Below are 15,387 nucleotides of genomic sequence, written 5' to 3' on the forward strand. Positions count from 1 at the left end.
CATAGGCTTCAAGCTACTGTCTCTGCTCTGAAAACAGTTCTCATCAAGGTTCCCAATAATCTAGACGTTGCTAAATCCTATGGTCAATCCATTTCCTATATCTACCTTATCTTAAGGCAACATTCTACATTGTTCCCTCCTTCTGAAAACACTTGCCATTTCTACCATCGGTCCAAGGCTCCACCATCTTTCTCCTAGAAATTTACAAAATCCCCCTAATTTATGTCCTTAACCCCTGTGGGCTATTTTCTGAGGCCAGCATGACCCTGTTCAAATGTGAATTCCTCCCTCCTCCTCTACTGCTCAAAACCTGCGTGTTAACGTCCCTTCTCACTCAGGTCCTCAAAAAGGACTGCAAAGCCCAACACTTGACTTTCTAACCTGCTGCCCATCATTCTCTGGTTTTATCTTTTGCCTCTCTCCCTTTCTGTTACCTTGTTTCAGTCACTGGGGTCTCCTTGGTTTTCCTGGAATACCCCAAATGCATTCCCATCTCAGGGCATTTACGTATGGTGTTCCCTGTGAACGAAGAGCTTACTACAACACAGGCATGCTCACATATGAGCAAGACCCTCCCTTGCCCCCCTAGATCAACTAGCATTTCCCTTCCAACCTACATTCTCTATTTCCGCTACCCTGTTTTATTTTTCTCTATAGCATCAGCCATCTGGCACCCTATTTATTTGTTTGTCTGACTGCTCCCTTAGAATGTCAGCACTGAATAGGAATCTACTTGGTCTGTTCTGTCCCTGGCTTTACCCTGAAACAGTGCTGCCTCCGACGAGGTGCTCAATTAGCTTCAACTGAATAAATGAACAACTTCAAAGAAGTCAAACTTCCAGCTGTGCCTGGAAAGACGGATAGAATTTAGGAAGTAATGGAACGTATTAGTCCTCCGTGTAAATATATATATATAAGCTACTGGAGAAACAAACACCGCACAAATGACTTAAGGATGGGATGGGGGAAGGGGCGTGAGCATGGGAGGAAGATACCAAGGAAAAGGAAAGCCTAGGGTTAAAAGCATCTTTCTAATACTTCCTGATAATTCTGTAATGATGGAAATAGGAGGGTTTGCTTGGTAGGTCTCAGATGGAAGGACAGTGTCCCTGCCGAAGCCTCATCTGTAAGGCACACTGTTCCCATAGCGCCTCAGCCATCAGCTCCAGCCTCTGACAAAGACCTCTTCTCTACGAATTACCTAGAACAGCTCCCGAGATATGAGCGTGCCCTCTGGGTAAGTCAGAGGCAACCTGTTACTCTTCAGGCACGAAACCACTCAACACAGGCTCTCTCCTTCCACAGACACCCAAGAGACCCTTAGGAGATGGGCACGGTGACATTTACTTTACTAGTTACACACTTACTCTCCTTGCGTAAAGAGAGAACGGGGAAGCCTGCACATAGCTTGATAACTAGTTATCTAGTTCCTGCACGGGCTGTCTGGCACTGGGGGGCTTGCTGACCAGGGATAGGCTGCCCCTCCCAGGGTTATCAGGTTCTAGAGATTGCCAAGTGATTGTTCCTGGTACATACCTTCTATACACCAAGTAACTACCCAGCACTCAGGCTCTCCTCCCGCCTGCTCTTGACTGTAAGACAGTATTTCTCTGCCCTGAGCACTGCAGGCCAGACCTTGACCGTTAGGGGCAATCCCTGCGTCAGCCCCAGCCCTGCCTGACACCATTCACACTAGCCCGTCTTACCCAGCATGCTCACCAGGCCTCTCCCATTCCCTCCCAGAAAAACCACAGGAAAGGCTTTTCCACAGCGCCCTTGCTCTCCCTGTGCCTGTGGTCAACCTGACGCTCTCTAGCATGGCCCTGTAGGGCGTGCCTGCCGCCTCCCCCTTGGGACGTTTCAGAGGCACTGAAGCAAATGGCACGTAATCAACTACCGTTTCAGTGGCATTCGTGTCTCCTTTGTTCACCTCATCACACGAGAAACAAAATCCCAGGTATTCCAGTTTTGCTTTTCTTCCCCAAGTCAATCACCTACTCTTCTTATGCTTAAAAAGCAAGCTTTCTGCTCAAACATACAACTATAATTTGATTCTAAATGTCTAAAGAAGTGAAATCCTTTTTTCCTAATACTGGATTGGCTCTAGAGAAGGGATCACAGACTATGATACAACTCCCCAGCAGTGCTTCAAGCAGACGACTTTGAACTTGACAATACCCCTTTGAGCAGCGTCTCCCCCAGCAGCTGGAGGATTTTATCAGGAATCTGGGCTGCAGCCAGCGACTCTCCACACAGCGAGCTGTCACTCAGTCCTTGCTCCTCCTGTCACAGCAGACCCTTCTCTAAGCCAGTTCCTCCTCCCCTCACCTCACCCGCTCCACCACCCCCTACCCGGCACCAGGGCGCCCCCTCCGGTTCCATCTGTGACTGTTCTAGCGAGGCAGGAGAGGGTCTGCGGGTCTATCTGCTGAGGCCAACCACCCTAAGGGCATAGACACGCAAGATACATCAGGAAGAGCCAGAAATGACCCCAGGTGATTCTAGAAATCCCTCAATTAAACACAGCCTCAGTGCTGCGTCTGCTCACAAACTCTCTCAGGAATCCATGAAACTGGAAAGACATCTCCCCCCCCCACTGCTGTTTGTGCATGTAAATGAGCATAGTGGGTGGTTAGACAGCTCCAGCTAGTGTCTCACTTGAAGCCAAATACAGTGATGATGGAACGCCATCTTTTTTTTTTTAAGCAAAAATGAAGACAAATGTCTTTACAATGAGAGTGCTGAATTCCAGCATTAATTAGTTTTATAGCATATGTTAATATCAAAAGGTTACTCTAATGATTTCCTCTTAATATAATAACAAAATGCCAAGATCCTTGGAAATCCACCCTACAACATGACAATTGCCCTTTTCGGTGTAGGGTTGCCCAGTCTCCAGAGCAAGCCCATCGCCTGCCAGGCTGCGCTCACGGAAAGCTGGTATTTCAGAGGCCCCTGGAGCCTCCACCCCCGTTGCCCTACTTTGATTGATGTTTCACAATCTGCTTAGAGATGCCAGACTCCTAGGAACAAAGAAGTCTGACAGGCCAGCTTGGGGAGGCAGGATGACGTCTACGTAGCCTTGCCATTATCTGAATCACCTGGAACCGGGGTCTTAGCAAAAGAGCTGAAACTTCACTACAGAAAGGAGTTCTACTCTGGCCTCTCGGAAATAGATTTAAGATTGTGCCTATTTTCCATTTTTACTGGATGATTTTGATTGAGAGGATTTGAATAGAATTTGGAAGAACTGAGCAGTCCGTTTTGGCCCAACTGACAAAGAATTTGGAAATTGCAAGAAAAATTCATAGAGAGTACTTAAAGCACAGCCTAGAGCTTAGTAAGTGCTCAATTAACATTAACTATTAATGTACATGCTAGCTGCTATGGACTAGGGCTATATATCTGAATTTCTCAAGACCCATTCCGAACATAAAAGACTACTCAGTTATTTAAAACAGACTGAGTTCAGAGCCATTTGAAATGATCAGAATATCATCAATCCGTCGACCACTGTGTCCTGAAGGATCTCTACATACAAAAGCAGGATATTTTCATAGAGCAGAAAATTCATCAGAAGCATGAACATAGCACCTATCAACAAAGCACACGAATTAATTGCCAGATGAAACATTACAAGCCCCCAGATCTTAGGTCTGTAACCTGCCCAGTGAAAGGAAGACCAGAGGAAACTGGAAATATCCTTGTTTTCCTAGCCTGTAGAAAGTTCTCATCTGTCAGGATTTAATGACCTCCCCTCCCCCCATCATCCCAACACACACACACACACACACACACACACACACACACACACTGCCTTTCTCACTGACGAACTGGTACAGTTATACTCATTGTAAAAACATCATAGCCTTTTGAAATTAGAGAGACCTGGATTTAAATTCCATTTCTGCTCTTTTCTCCTTTACGTATAAAATACAGATAAGAACTTCTTCAACTGAGTGTTCTGGAAATTCAGAGAGACAGAATGTATTTTAAAAGCCTAGCATAAAATAAGGTACAGACTAGCTGCATAACAACTGTTCCTTTTCCATTTCTTTCTTTCTTATATAACTCCATCTCTTTTTTTTTTTTTTAATTTGTTAGTAGGCTTCAAGGAGAATTCAATGCTAAATCACAGTAATTACACTGACTTTGCCTTGGGTTATACTTCTCTATTCCTCCACATCGGAGCTGTTTATACTGGGACACACAAATAGACTTGTAGGGATCCATGAAACCCATGCAATGTTTAATTTTAGTGTAATTTATATTTATTGGAATATTCTGGAGAGAGGGCCCATCGTCCTCAAAGGGGACAATGTCCCACAGAAGTTTAAGAGTAGAATATTCAAGGTATTTTTTGCCCTCCCATTTCTAGTATCATTTTCATTTTAGTCATTTCAAGTTTCTCCTTATCAGTTTTAGGATTTAGGCAGGGCATGTCATAATAGTTCATTGATAAAAGATTTTAAGCATCATCTCTATTCTTGTTCTATCCACTTCCTGTTTCTACTTACAAAGATCCGGTTGATGTGAGAAACACCCAGGACTGTTTTCCATTACCCCTGTCTCTACCCCCCTGAAACCATAACTAGCTGTTATCGGGCACTGCTGCCACCAATCATCTTCAACTTTTCCCAGGCCATTAAGCTGTAAGCAGAAGTAGCATGAATTCGGGGCGCCTGGGTGGCTCAGACGTTAAGCCTATGCCTTCAGCTCAGGGTGTGATCCCAGGGTCCTGGGATCAAGCCCCACATCGGGCTCCCTGCTCCACTGGGAGCCTGCTTCTTCCTCTCCCACTCCCCCTGCTTGTGTTCCCTTTCTCACTGGCTGTCTCTTTCTGTCAGATAAATAAAATCTTAAAAAAAAAAAAAAAAGTATCATGAATTCATCTTGGTGTTCCTTGTAACAAGGCCGAGAGCTCAGAGAGATTTCGTTACTTTTTTTTTTATTGTTAGAATCATAATCCATTCCAAACACATATAGCAAAATAAATCTTTTCTTAAAGAGTGCATCAGAACTGTTGCACAAAGTTGTTGTTGTTGTTTTCGCTTTAAACAAATTTAATGGTCAGACACTGTTAAAGGCATTGGAGATACCACAATGAGGAAAACAAAATCGCCGTTCCCTCAGTGAGCTTAGTTTCCGGGGACAGAGTCTATTAGTAAGCCCATAAATAAGTAAATGCTAAATCATGCCTGATGATGATAAAGGTCATCGTGGAAAATGAAGCAGAAGAGAGCACTGGGCAGTGTGTCCAGAGCAAGGGGAGGGATACCAGGGTCACAGTTTTAAATATAGTGGTCACGGAGGCCTCTCCAAAAAGGCATAATTGAGCCAAGATTCGCAGAAAGGGAGGGACACCTGCAAGAAGAATTTTCTCGACAAAGAGGAAACCAAGTGCAAAGACCTTAAGGCAGAGTGTACCTGGGTGGGTTCCAGGAAAAGGGAGGTGGTCAATGTGACGAAGCCAGGTGTGGGAGAAGGAGGAGAGCAGAGAGGAGAGAAGAAATGGAGTAAGTGGGTCCAGACACAGGTGAGCTTCCAACGTGAATGAGATTCCAAAGTCCCTGGAAGATGAGCCTAAGGGTGACTCGACCTGACATGGATTTTTAAAGGAATTCAGGAAATGCCCAATCTCGTTGTATAGGATATTTTATACTCCACCTACTCATACCAAGTATCTGAGATAATTTATAATAAGTAGCAACGATTTCTCCCATCCTCTAGGGAGTGAAGAGTAAACCCGGAGAAAGGGGATGCGCTTGGTTCATGAACTCTTCTTCCCCTTCAATTTTTAACAAGTGTGCCTGGAAAATAATGGGCCGTCAATAAATATTCATGTACTTACTAAACTGTTGATAGGTGGACTTTTTAATTTAGTGACTGTTTTTTGTTGTTGTTGTTATACTTGAAAATCCCTCAAGTGTTTGCTCCTGAACAGAGACCATGGCCTTTCATTTCCTCGCAGAACCAAGACTGTGTACTCAGCCACAGATTAGGTTGGAATAAAACGCAGTTCAAACCAAGGTACACAGGAAACAAAACAGGGGTATTGGCAAAGAAAAACCAAGAAATACAAACATTGCTCCAAATTCATTTCTAAAACCTCACCTACAAGGCCAGGCCTTGGTCACCTTTGAGGCCCTAGTCCCCCCACCAGGCAGTTGCCCCTGGGCCCCTGATGGCTGTGAGGTGCCCAGCTGTGTCTGCAGGCACGGAATGGCCAACAGGACAGAAGGACAAGGAGGCCCAACGGCGGCAAGGAATGAAATGGAAGCCTGCGCAAAGGTAGTCCACTCAGCCGAACAGGATTCGCTTTCAAGGCCATTGTTGTTTTCACTGCGGAAGCTCTGCATTTGGATTCTCGCATTTGCACTGCGTCACTGTCTCTCAGGACCTTGTGTAGAAGGGAGCTGGGAAAGGATGACTTTTTAAGACATTAAAAAAAAAGAAGTTTTGACAAAGTGCTTTCAGTCTCAGTGTGAAAAGTCAAAGCAACAAACAACGGGCCCCTTTGATTTGGAATCCGCAGGAGGTCACTTCAAGCCCCACGGGGAACGTAGCAGCACATAAAACAAAACCGTGGGCGCATTTGTGAGGTTTCAGTCTTATTTATCAATCTTCATGTCAGGGAGAGATCCTAAGTAAAGACACCTCTGTGTCATATTTAACAGGACCTATCGCCAGACCATACTGACCAAGGGCAGGTCTGCCTCTTTGGAAAGGTCCAACTATTTGAACACTTTGCATAAAGGTGCCCTAAAGGCACTTGGAGTACTGGTCCCGCCTCTACGACATGCTCAGATGGTTCCAGGGGCGGAAGAACAGTTCTCCAGGGAACGCTCCTGAACTTCTAGGATTTCACCTGAAAGTGGAAGCAACACAACACACTGGAAGAAATCTCCCTGGGCAGTGGGAGCAGAGTTCCTGCACGCTACCTAGACAAGCTAGGGAACGGTTTGCCCTCTTCACCCGGTCTTGGCTGGCTACACTTAGCATCAAAGGCTCCATCTAGGACCAGTCTGGGCATCTGCCTTGGGTCTAAGAAGAATGCGGTCAGAGCTATCAGAGCAAACCAGGCATTCTCGAGCTTTCCCAGGACTCTGCTGTTTGTTCAGTGATCTTCTCTAGTGTATTTGGAACGAAAGAGAAAGGAAACAAGTCTGCAACATTCTCCATAAACAACAAAAACAGGCAGTTATTGAAAAGCCATAAAAATTTCAACTTAAAAATCCCTCCAACAACCCAGAAAGTTCATCAGTCTTCAAAACAAAAACTGAAAATCCGAACACTAGGTTAGGTACTAGGGAATGAGCCTGCAGCATTTCCAGAACGTGTTTTTTAGGGGCATGGTGCTAGGAGGCAGCGCGGAGCCGGCATGCTCAAGGGCAGGGGGACAGTCTGCCAAAGGCTCAAACTTGTACATGCAGCGTGCACGATTTATCCCCGTTCATGTGCTTACTTTCATGGGAAAATGCCCCTCAAATCCATCAGAAAGGATACAGGAAGAACTCAAAGGGGGATTTACTCATCAAGTATTCAAAATAATTAAGACAGAAACTGATGCCACAGTCAGAGCAGACACAGCCCAGTGGCAGGTCCCAGGGCTGCAAATAGTCCATCACAGAGGCGGCCTCCCTCCCGAAGTGAGGGGTGTTCACCCGCCAAGTGGGGCTGGCACAGTGAAGTCTCCACGTGGGAGCACAGTTAGGTCTTTACACCTTACATTTGTGTCACAATAAGTTCTAGATTCTCCGTCCCTCTCTCCGGCCCCCATTCTCTCTCTCTTGCCCCACCCCCCCCACAGGCATGCAGGAAGGGGAGGGAGAGAAAAGTATTCCTGAGTACAACAGAAAGTACCAAAACCATGCAGATAGTGCACATAACTATATTAAACTTATTTTCAAACAATAAAAATAAGTGACGATTTAAAAAAATTTTGCAACATATGCATAAAGAATTAATCTCTAATATTGAAAGAGATCTTACTGATTCATAAATACAATCTGAATACTCCATCAGAAAAATGTAGAGATGTATTTATTCCTTCATTCATTCAACATTTGTTAAGCATCTACCGTATGTCACCTGTTATCCAAATTTGACACCACAGAAAATAGAAGCACACATTAAATACATATATAATGGAAGTCAAGTAAGTATTATGGTAAATAAAAATATAAGCCTGGGACTGGCATGAAGTTAACTATTTTGTCTGAAGTAATGAGAGAAGGCCTCTCCTCCAGTAATTAACAAAAAATGAAATCAAATGGCCCATTCATAAACACTTTGCTGGGCAATCCCTGTCAAAGTACCAATGACATTTTTCACAAAACTACAACAAATGATCCTAAGAGGTGTATGGAGCCACAGAAGACCCTGAGAAGCCAAAGCAGTCACGAACCACTAAGCTGGAGGGATCACGCCCTCTCATTTCAAGCCGTAGTGCAGAGCTATGGTCATGAAAGCAGTATGGTGTTGGCAGAAAAACAGACATCAGTGGAACAGACTAAACTCACTCTCATCTGGTCAATTAATCTAAAGACAAAGATTGACAACTGGGAAAAAAAGAAGTCTCTTCAATAAATGGTGCTGGGAAAACTAGACAGCTGTATGCGAAAGAATGAAATGGGACCACTATCTTGCACCATCTACAATAATAAACTCAAAATGGATTAAAGATCTAAGAGCTAAAACCATAAGACTCCTAAAAGAAAATATAGGCAGTAACCTCTTAGATATTGGCCTCAACAATGTTTCTTTGGACCTGTCTCCTCAAAGGCAACAAAACCTAAAATAATCAATTGGGATTATATCAAACTAACAAGCTTTTCACAGCAAAGGAAATCAAGAATGAAACAAAGGCAGACTACCGAATGGGAGAATGTATTTGCAAATGATAGACCTACTAAAGGATTAATGTCCAAAATATATGCAGAAAACTTACACAAGTCAACACTAAAAAAAAAATAATAATCTGATAAAAAATGGACAGAAGATCTGAATGGGCATTTTTCCAAAAAGATATGCAGACAGGCAACACACACACGAGAAGATGTTCATCGCCACCAATCAGAGAAATACGAATCAAAACCACAGTAAGGCATCACCTCACCCCTGTCAGAATGGCTAGTAAGGAAAAGAAAGAAGTAACAAATTTTGAGAAGAAGTGGAAGAAAGGGAACCCTCACGCCCTAATGGTAGAAAGGTAAATTGGGACACAGTATGGAGGTTCCTTAAAAAGTTAAAAAATAGAAATACCATGTGATCCAGCAACTCTACACTTCTGGGTATTTATCCAAAGAAAATGAGAACACTAGTTCAAAAAGATACAGGCACCCATGTTCATTGCAGCATTATCGACAATAGCCAAGATATGGAAGCAAAGTAAGAGTCCATCAACAGATGAATGGGTAAAGAAATGTGGCATGTATTTACATACACATATACAGAGAGAGTCATAAAAAGGATGAGATCTTGCCATTTGCAACAACATAGATAAACCTAGAGGATTTTATGCTACATGAAGTTCAAGAAAGACAAACACCATATTGTACTTTTATGTGGAATGTGAAACATAAAACATTATTGTCCAGTCATAAAAAAAAGGACTGAAATCTTACCAACTGTGCCAACATGGATGGACCTAGAGCATATTATGCTGAGTGAAATAAGTCAGACGGAGAAAAACAAATACCATACGATTCACTTCTATGTGGAATCTAAATCTGAAAAACAAATAAAAAACAAAATAGAAAGAGACTCATAAATACAGAGAACAAACGGATGGTTACCCGAGGGGAGGTGGGTAGAGAGATGGGCAAAATAGGTGATGGGGATTAGGAGATACAAGCTTAGTTATAACATAAGTCACAAGATTTTTAAGTAGAGCATAGAGAACGTAGTTGGTAATATTGTAAGCATTATGTATGGTGACAGGTGGTAACCAGACTTAACACGGTGATCATTTCATAATGTATATAACCATCAAATCACTACGTTGTACACCTAAAACTAATAGTATTTTACATGTCAACTGCACTTCAATTAAAAAAAAAGAAGAGTACGAGGGGGAAAAAAGACCCTAGTATTCACAGAAATGCTTAAGAAAACATTGCAATGTAGAAACAACAATTGCTGGAGAGGATGTGGAGAAAGGGGATCCCTCCTACACTGTTGGTGGGAATGCAAGTTGGTACAGCCACTCTGGAAAACAGTGTGGAGGTCCCTTAAAAAGTTAAAAATTGAGCTACCCTATGACCCAGCCATTGCAATACTGGGTATTTACCCCAAAGATACAGACGTAGTGAAGAGAAGGGCCATATGCACCCCAATGTTCATAGCAGCATTGTCCACAATAGCTAAATCGTGGAAGGAGCCGAGATGCCCTTCAACAGATGACTGGATTAAGAAGTTGTGGTCTATATATACAATGGAATATTACTCAGCTATCAGAAAGAACGAGTTCTCAACATTTGCTACAACATGGACGGCACTGGAGGAGATAATGCTAAGTGAAATAAGTCAAGCAGAGAAAGACAACTATCATATGATTTCTCTCATCTATGGAACATAAGAACTAGGAAGATCGATAGGGGAAGAAAGGGATAAAGAAAGGGGGGGTAATCAGAAGGGGGAATGAAACATGAGAGACTATGGACTCTGAGAAACAAACTGAGGGCTTCAGAGGGGAGGGGGGTGGGGGAATGGGGTAGACTGGTGATGGGTAGTAAGGAGGGCACGTATTGCATGGTGCACTGGGTGTTATACGCAACTAATGAATCATCGAACTTTATATCGGAAACCAGGGATGTACTGTATGGTGACTAACATAATGTAATAAAAAAACATTAAAAATAAAATATATAATTAATGTTAATGATTTTTAAAAAATTTCTGTAAGAGGCAAATATGACACGACTATATTTCCTTGAAATTCTAAATAAAATGAAAAAATACCTGACAACTAAGGAAAAAAAGCAAAATATCTTTAATCCTAACACTCTTGTAGAGTTTTTTAAAATATATATTCTACTCTAGTCCTTTTTTAATTATGCACATAAAATTTACCAATGTTTTGACCTAGCACTTTATATCACACATTTTCCTGTGTAGCAACATACCTATAATTACATTAGCTAAACAACATGCGAATGAATACACACACTTCCTCCCTGTTGAATTTCTTGATCTGTGGTCACCTCCCAACGGCAAAGCTGACAGTTTTACTCCTAATATAAACTCTTCGGCCACATTCCATATGTAAAAACTAACAATAATCTACTAACCGTTGACTAAAATCACCTGGCTACCCCCCCACCCGCCTCCCCTCTGAAACCCCCAGTCTGTTTCCCCAGGGTCCATAGTCTCTCACGGTTCGTCTCCCTCTCTGATTGCTCCCCCTTCCCCTATGGTCCTCTGTGCTATTGCTTATGTTCCATATATGAGTGAAACCCTATGATAGTTGTCTTTCTCTGCTTGACTTATAACGTGTAATGTCAACAGACTGACATGAGGGCAGATTGAAATTTCAACAAAACCAATTATCTGTTTGGTGAATAGTTTGGAAAACGAGTAGAACAGTTCAACAAATGGAATCAGTATTATGTTCCATTTCAGTCCATTTAACTTTTTGAGAACTAACTCTTTCAAGGATGACAAGCATTAAAACTAAATATGAATCCAGAAATTATTAGATTAACAATTTATGGCAATAAATGGAATATAAACAAATGAATTATTAGTACATGCATCAACATGAATAAATCTCAAAATCACTTAGCTGAGTGAAAGGAACCATGCTAAAGAAAGAAAAGAAAGAAAAGAAAAATACATATCGTGTGATTTAATTTATATAAAATCTAGTCAAACTAATTTATAGTGATAGAAAGCAGGTCACTAGTTGCCTGAAGATGGGATGGGAGGAGGGATGGTTTGCAAAGGGGCAAGAAGAAACTTTCTTTGGAGGGAGTAATGCAAGTATTTATCATCTTTGCTGTGGTGATGGTTTTCATGGTATATTTATTACAAATTAACCCACACTGTCCCTCCTCTCTCTCTCTCTCTCCCTCTCTCCATTGTATTAGTTTTCTAGGCCTGCCATAACGAAGTACCATAGACTGGGGGGTTTCAACAACAGAAATATTTTTCCTCCCAGTTCTGGAGGCTGGAAGCACACCACATCAAGGGCTGTCCACAGGCTCGGTTTCTTCTGAGGCCACCTTCTCCCTGTGTCTTGACTTGGTCTTCCCTCTACGTGTACCTGGGTCTTAATCTTCCATTAAGGATAAGTGTCCCCTTGGATTAGGGCCCACCCATATGACATCATTTTTACCTAATTACCTCTATAGAGGCCCCATCTCCAGATATAACCACATTCACCAAGTCCAGGGGCTAAGACATGAACATGTGAATTGGAAAGGGACGGTGGTCAGACACAAAATTCAGCCAGTAACACCCACCCACCAAAATGAGAAACAATTTAAGGGGAAAAAAAAAAAAAAAACAACAGACCTACAAAGTGCTAGTGAGTTTAAGAAGAAATGGGTTTCCTCTCTTTTTTAAAGATTTTATGTATTTATTTGACAGAGGCAGACAGCGAGAGAGGGAATACAAGGGTGAGTGGGAGAGGGAGAAGCAGGCTTCCCGCCAAGCAGGGAGCCTGATGCGGGGCTCGATCCCAGGACTCTGGGATCATGACCTGAGCCGAAAGCAGACACTTAACAGCTGAGCCACCCAGGCTCAAGAAATGGGTTTTTTATTTACTCTGGTGGGAATTCCAAATAGGATGCTCACTCTGGAAAACACACGCGTGCCCTAGGAGCCAGCAGTACCATTCCTACTATCCGTGCAAGAGCACTTAGCACATACGTTCCCATCAATACTGGACACAAATGTTTACAGTAATTTCATTCAGAAGAGCCCAAAATTTCAAAGAACCAAGATATGCATCAACTGGAGAAGGAATCACTGTTTACCCACACAAGCAACAACACCCCTCAGTGGAAAGGAAGTACCGATACACGTTCAACAACTTGGATAGTATCAAAAACAGTATGCGCTTTTGAAAGTAGACAAACACAAAAGGGTAAGAGAAAGAAAACGTACAGAAGACAGTACAACGTATGTGGCTCTGAAAAAGGCAAAACTACAGGGACAAAAATTCAAACGACGATTACCACGGGCTTCGGTTGGGAACAGGGGACAGACTATAAAGAGCTCTGATATGGGGAGGGGGCAAGGTATTAATGAGATTAGGGAAAGATTCTTTTTCTTAATTGTGGTAATGGTTACAGAACTGCATACATCTGTCGAAACAAACCATGCTCCTAAAACAGCAATTTTTACCGTATGCAAATTTTGCTTCAATACGTTTACCTTGATAGTTATCTCAAGAGCAGACCATGGAATTGCCAAAATATAAAATGTAAACCAGTATCCTAAAAAAAATTTAAGGCATATTCAATCACAATGATCTTACTATAAAATAGTATCGACAATGACATTTTTAATCATCCTTCGATTTCTGCTTGTGTATGCCTGCATACTATACCTGTTACCATGTTAGTACTCCGCATAATTTATACCTAATCGACCAGATATGTAAAGGAGATGAGTGCTCAAATTTTGCTTTACCCTAAGGCATCAAGGCTGAAATAGCTTGGATATGATATATCTACTTTGCTTCCCATTTTCATTATCACAGAAAGTAATTCTCAAACTTCCATGTCTGCTTAGAGCTTTTATCTCCATTTCATGGTGTTCTTTTCCCTTAGAAAACAAGAATGAAAAAATTTGGGTTTATCGGTCCAAAAAAATTGTATCTCATGAGATTTATATATTCAAACACTTTCCAAAGTTGTCGAACCAGTGAATCAAAGTCCATTTCACTCTACTCTTGTGAGCGCTGCCTGATGGAATTTTTTATATCAGTAAATTAAGCAAATGTCTCTCAATAGCTATTAAAGTCTTACAAACATTGGTTTCCTCTATATTATATGCACTGATTTCCTTTCATTAAACCATCTTTACACCCCGAACAGAACAGACGAAGAGTATCTGCTGCGGAAGCTGGCCCGGGGGTTTGTAGTTGCTATTGGTGAATCCCAGACCCAAGCACCTGATTCCCGACCACCTCTCCTCCCAGAACTCAGTCCTTCATGTGGATGTTTGTTTTCTTCTTCATGCTACATACCTTCCCTTAGTCTTTAAAGCAGCTGCTTTTATTTCTCCGTTTTCCTAAGAGGCTTTTTTTCAACTCGTTGAAAATGGTTGCTGTTCTCCATTTATTGAACACTGAGCAGGTCCCTTGCCACATTTATGTCCAATTACTTCCTAGAGCAGAAATGGCTTTCCCTTTGGGGATGCAGGGCTCTGTACTTAAACTGTCAGCTTTTGCAGAACGCATTAAGTGCGGATCAACCACTCACTGAGTGATGCAGCCTGGATTCCAGTTTCTATCAGGGAGTCCTGAGTTGCTATAAAATCCTTTTACCCTCCATCCTTCCCACCTGAGAGCTTTCGAGAACACATAAGAACCGTGTGGAATATGTATCAGAACATGACTCAATTCTCAGCCATCTCAAAGAGCAAGAACTAACAGTAGGACCACAAGGAATAAGCAAACAAACCAATAAAAAAAAAGTCTTTGGTACTTAATCCTGGCTGAAAGTTGTTAAGATCCTTAGACTAACATCTGTTCAATCAGTTGTTTGACCCCAATACAAAACTGGCAATACTAGTTAAAGCTTACACTTTCCCTGGGGAAAGACAGCTGCAATTCTCAATTCTGACATACATCCAATCAATCTGTAGAGCTTTCCATGCACACTTGGGTACCAGCACTCAGATACTCTTTTTTAGTGGGTCGAGGATGAAGACTAGACATCTATTCCGACAAAAGCTCCATGTAGTATTCTGATGCTGAAGCAACATTTGAAACCATCGGTTTTAATTCTGGGGACCAGATAGGCTTTAGAAAATACTCCTTTTCAGAAAGCTTAACACAAAGAAGAAATCCTAAAATCTAGAAGTACCTGATGTTTGTTTTCAGGGAGTTAGATCAGTTTTTGCATCAGTTAAGACCAACGGACTATATTGCCAAGTATTAAACCACCTTGATACAAGTCCCAGAGTTTCTCTGAATGGGATGAAATTATGTATTAAGCAAAATGGGGACTGGAGACCGACTGTAGGTTTTATCCATCCTGCCTGTTCATTTCTACCAATGCAAAGCAAGACCACTGACAGAATGTGCATTCAGTTTGACAAGGCAATCTTTCCCTTAGAAGGGATATCTTGGTTTAATTATGCAAGGCATAATATTGGAAGGCCCAGAAAGAATACAAAGGGATTTAGAGATTTTGGAAAGTGAAATAATGTCTG

General features: G+C 42.1%; 1 long non-coding RNA gene across 2 annotated transcripts in view; it reads right to left on the bottom strand.

Moving 5' to 3' along the window:
• LOC148108828 (uncharacterized) overlaps positions 1-15,387 on the bottom strand; it is a 407,929-nt gene that overhangs the window by 343,147 nt on the left and 49,395 nt on the right. For both annotated transcript variants that reach the window (XR_015727024.1, XR_015727023.1), the window contains exon 2: positions 9,627-9,731. This is a non-coding gene — a long non-coding RNA (uncharacterized LOC148108828). The remainder of the gene's footprint in view (positions 1-9,626; positions 9,732-15,387) is intronic.

This window comes from Ursus americanus, chromosome 16 (assembly GCF_024610735.1).
Source record: "Ursus americanus isolate L20-20 chromosome 16, mUrsAme1.1.p, whole genome shotgun sequence".
Taxonomy (NCBI): Eukaryota; Metazoa; Chordata; class Mammalia; order Carnivora; family Ursidae; genus Ursus; species Ursus americanus.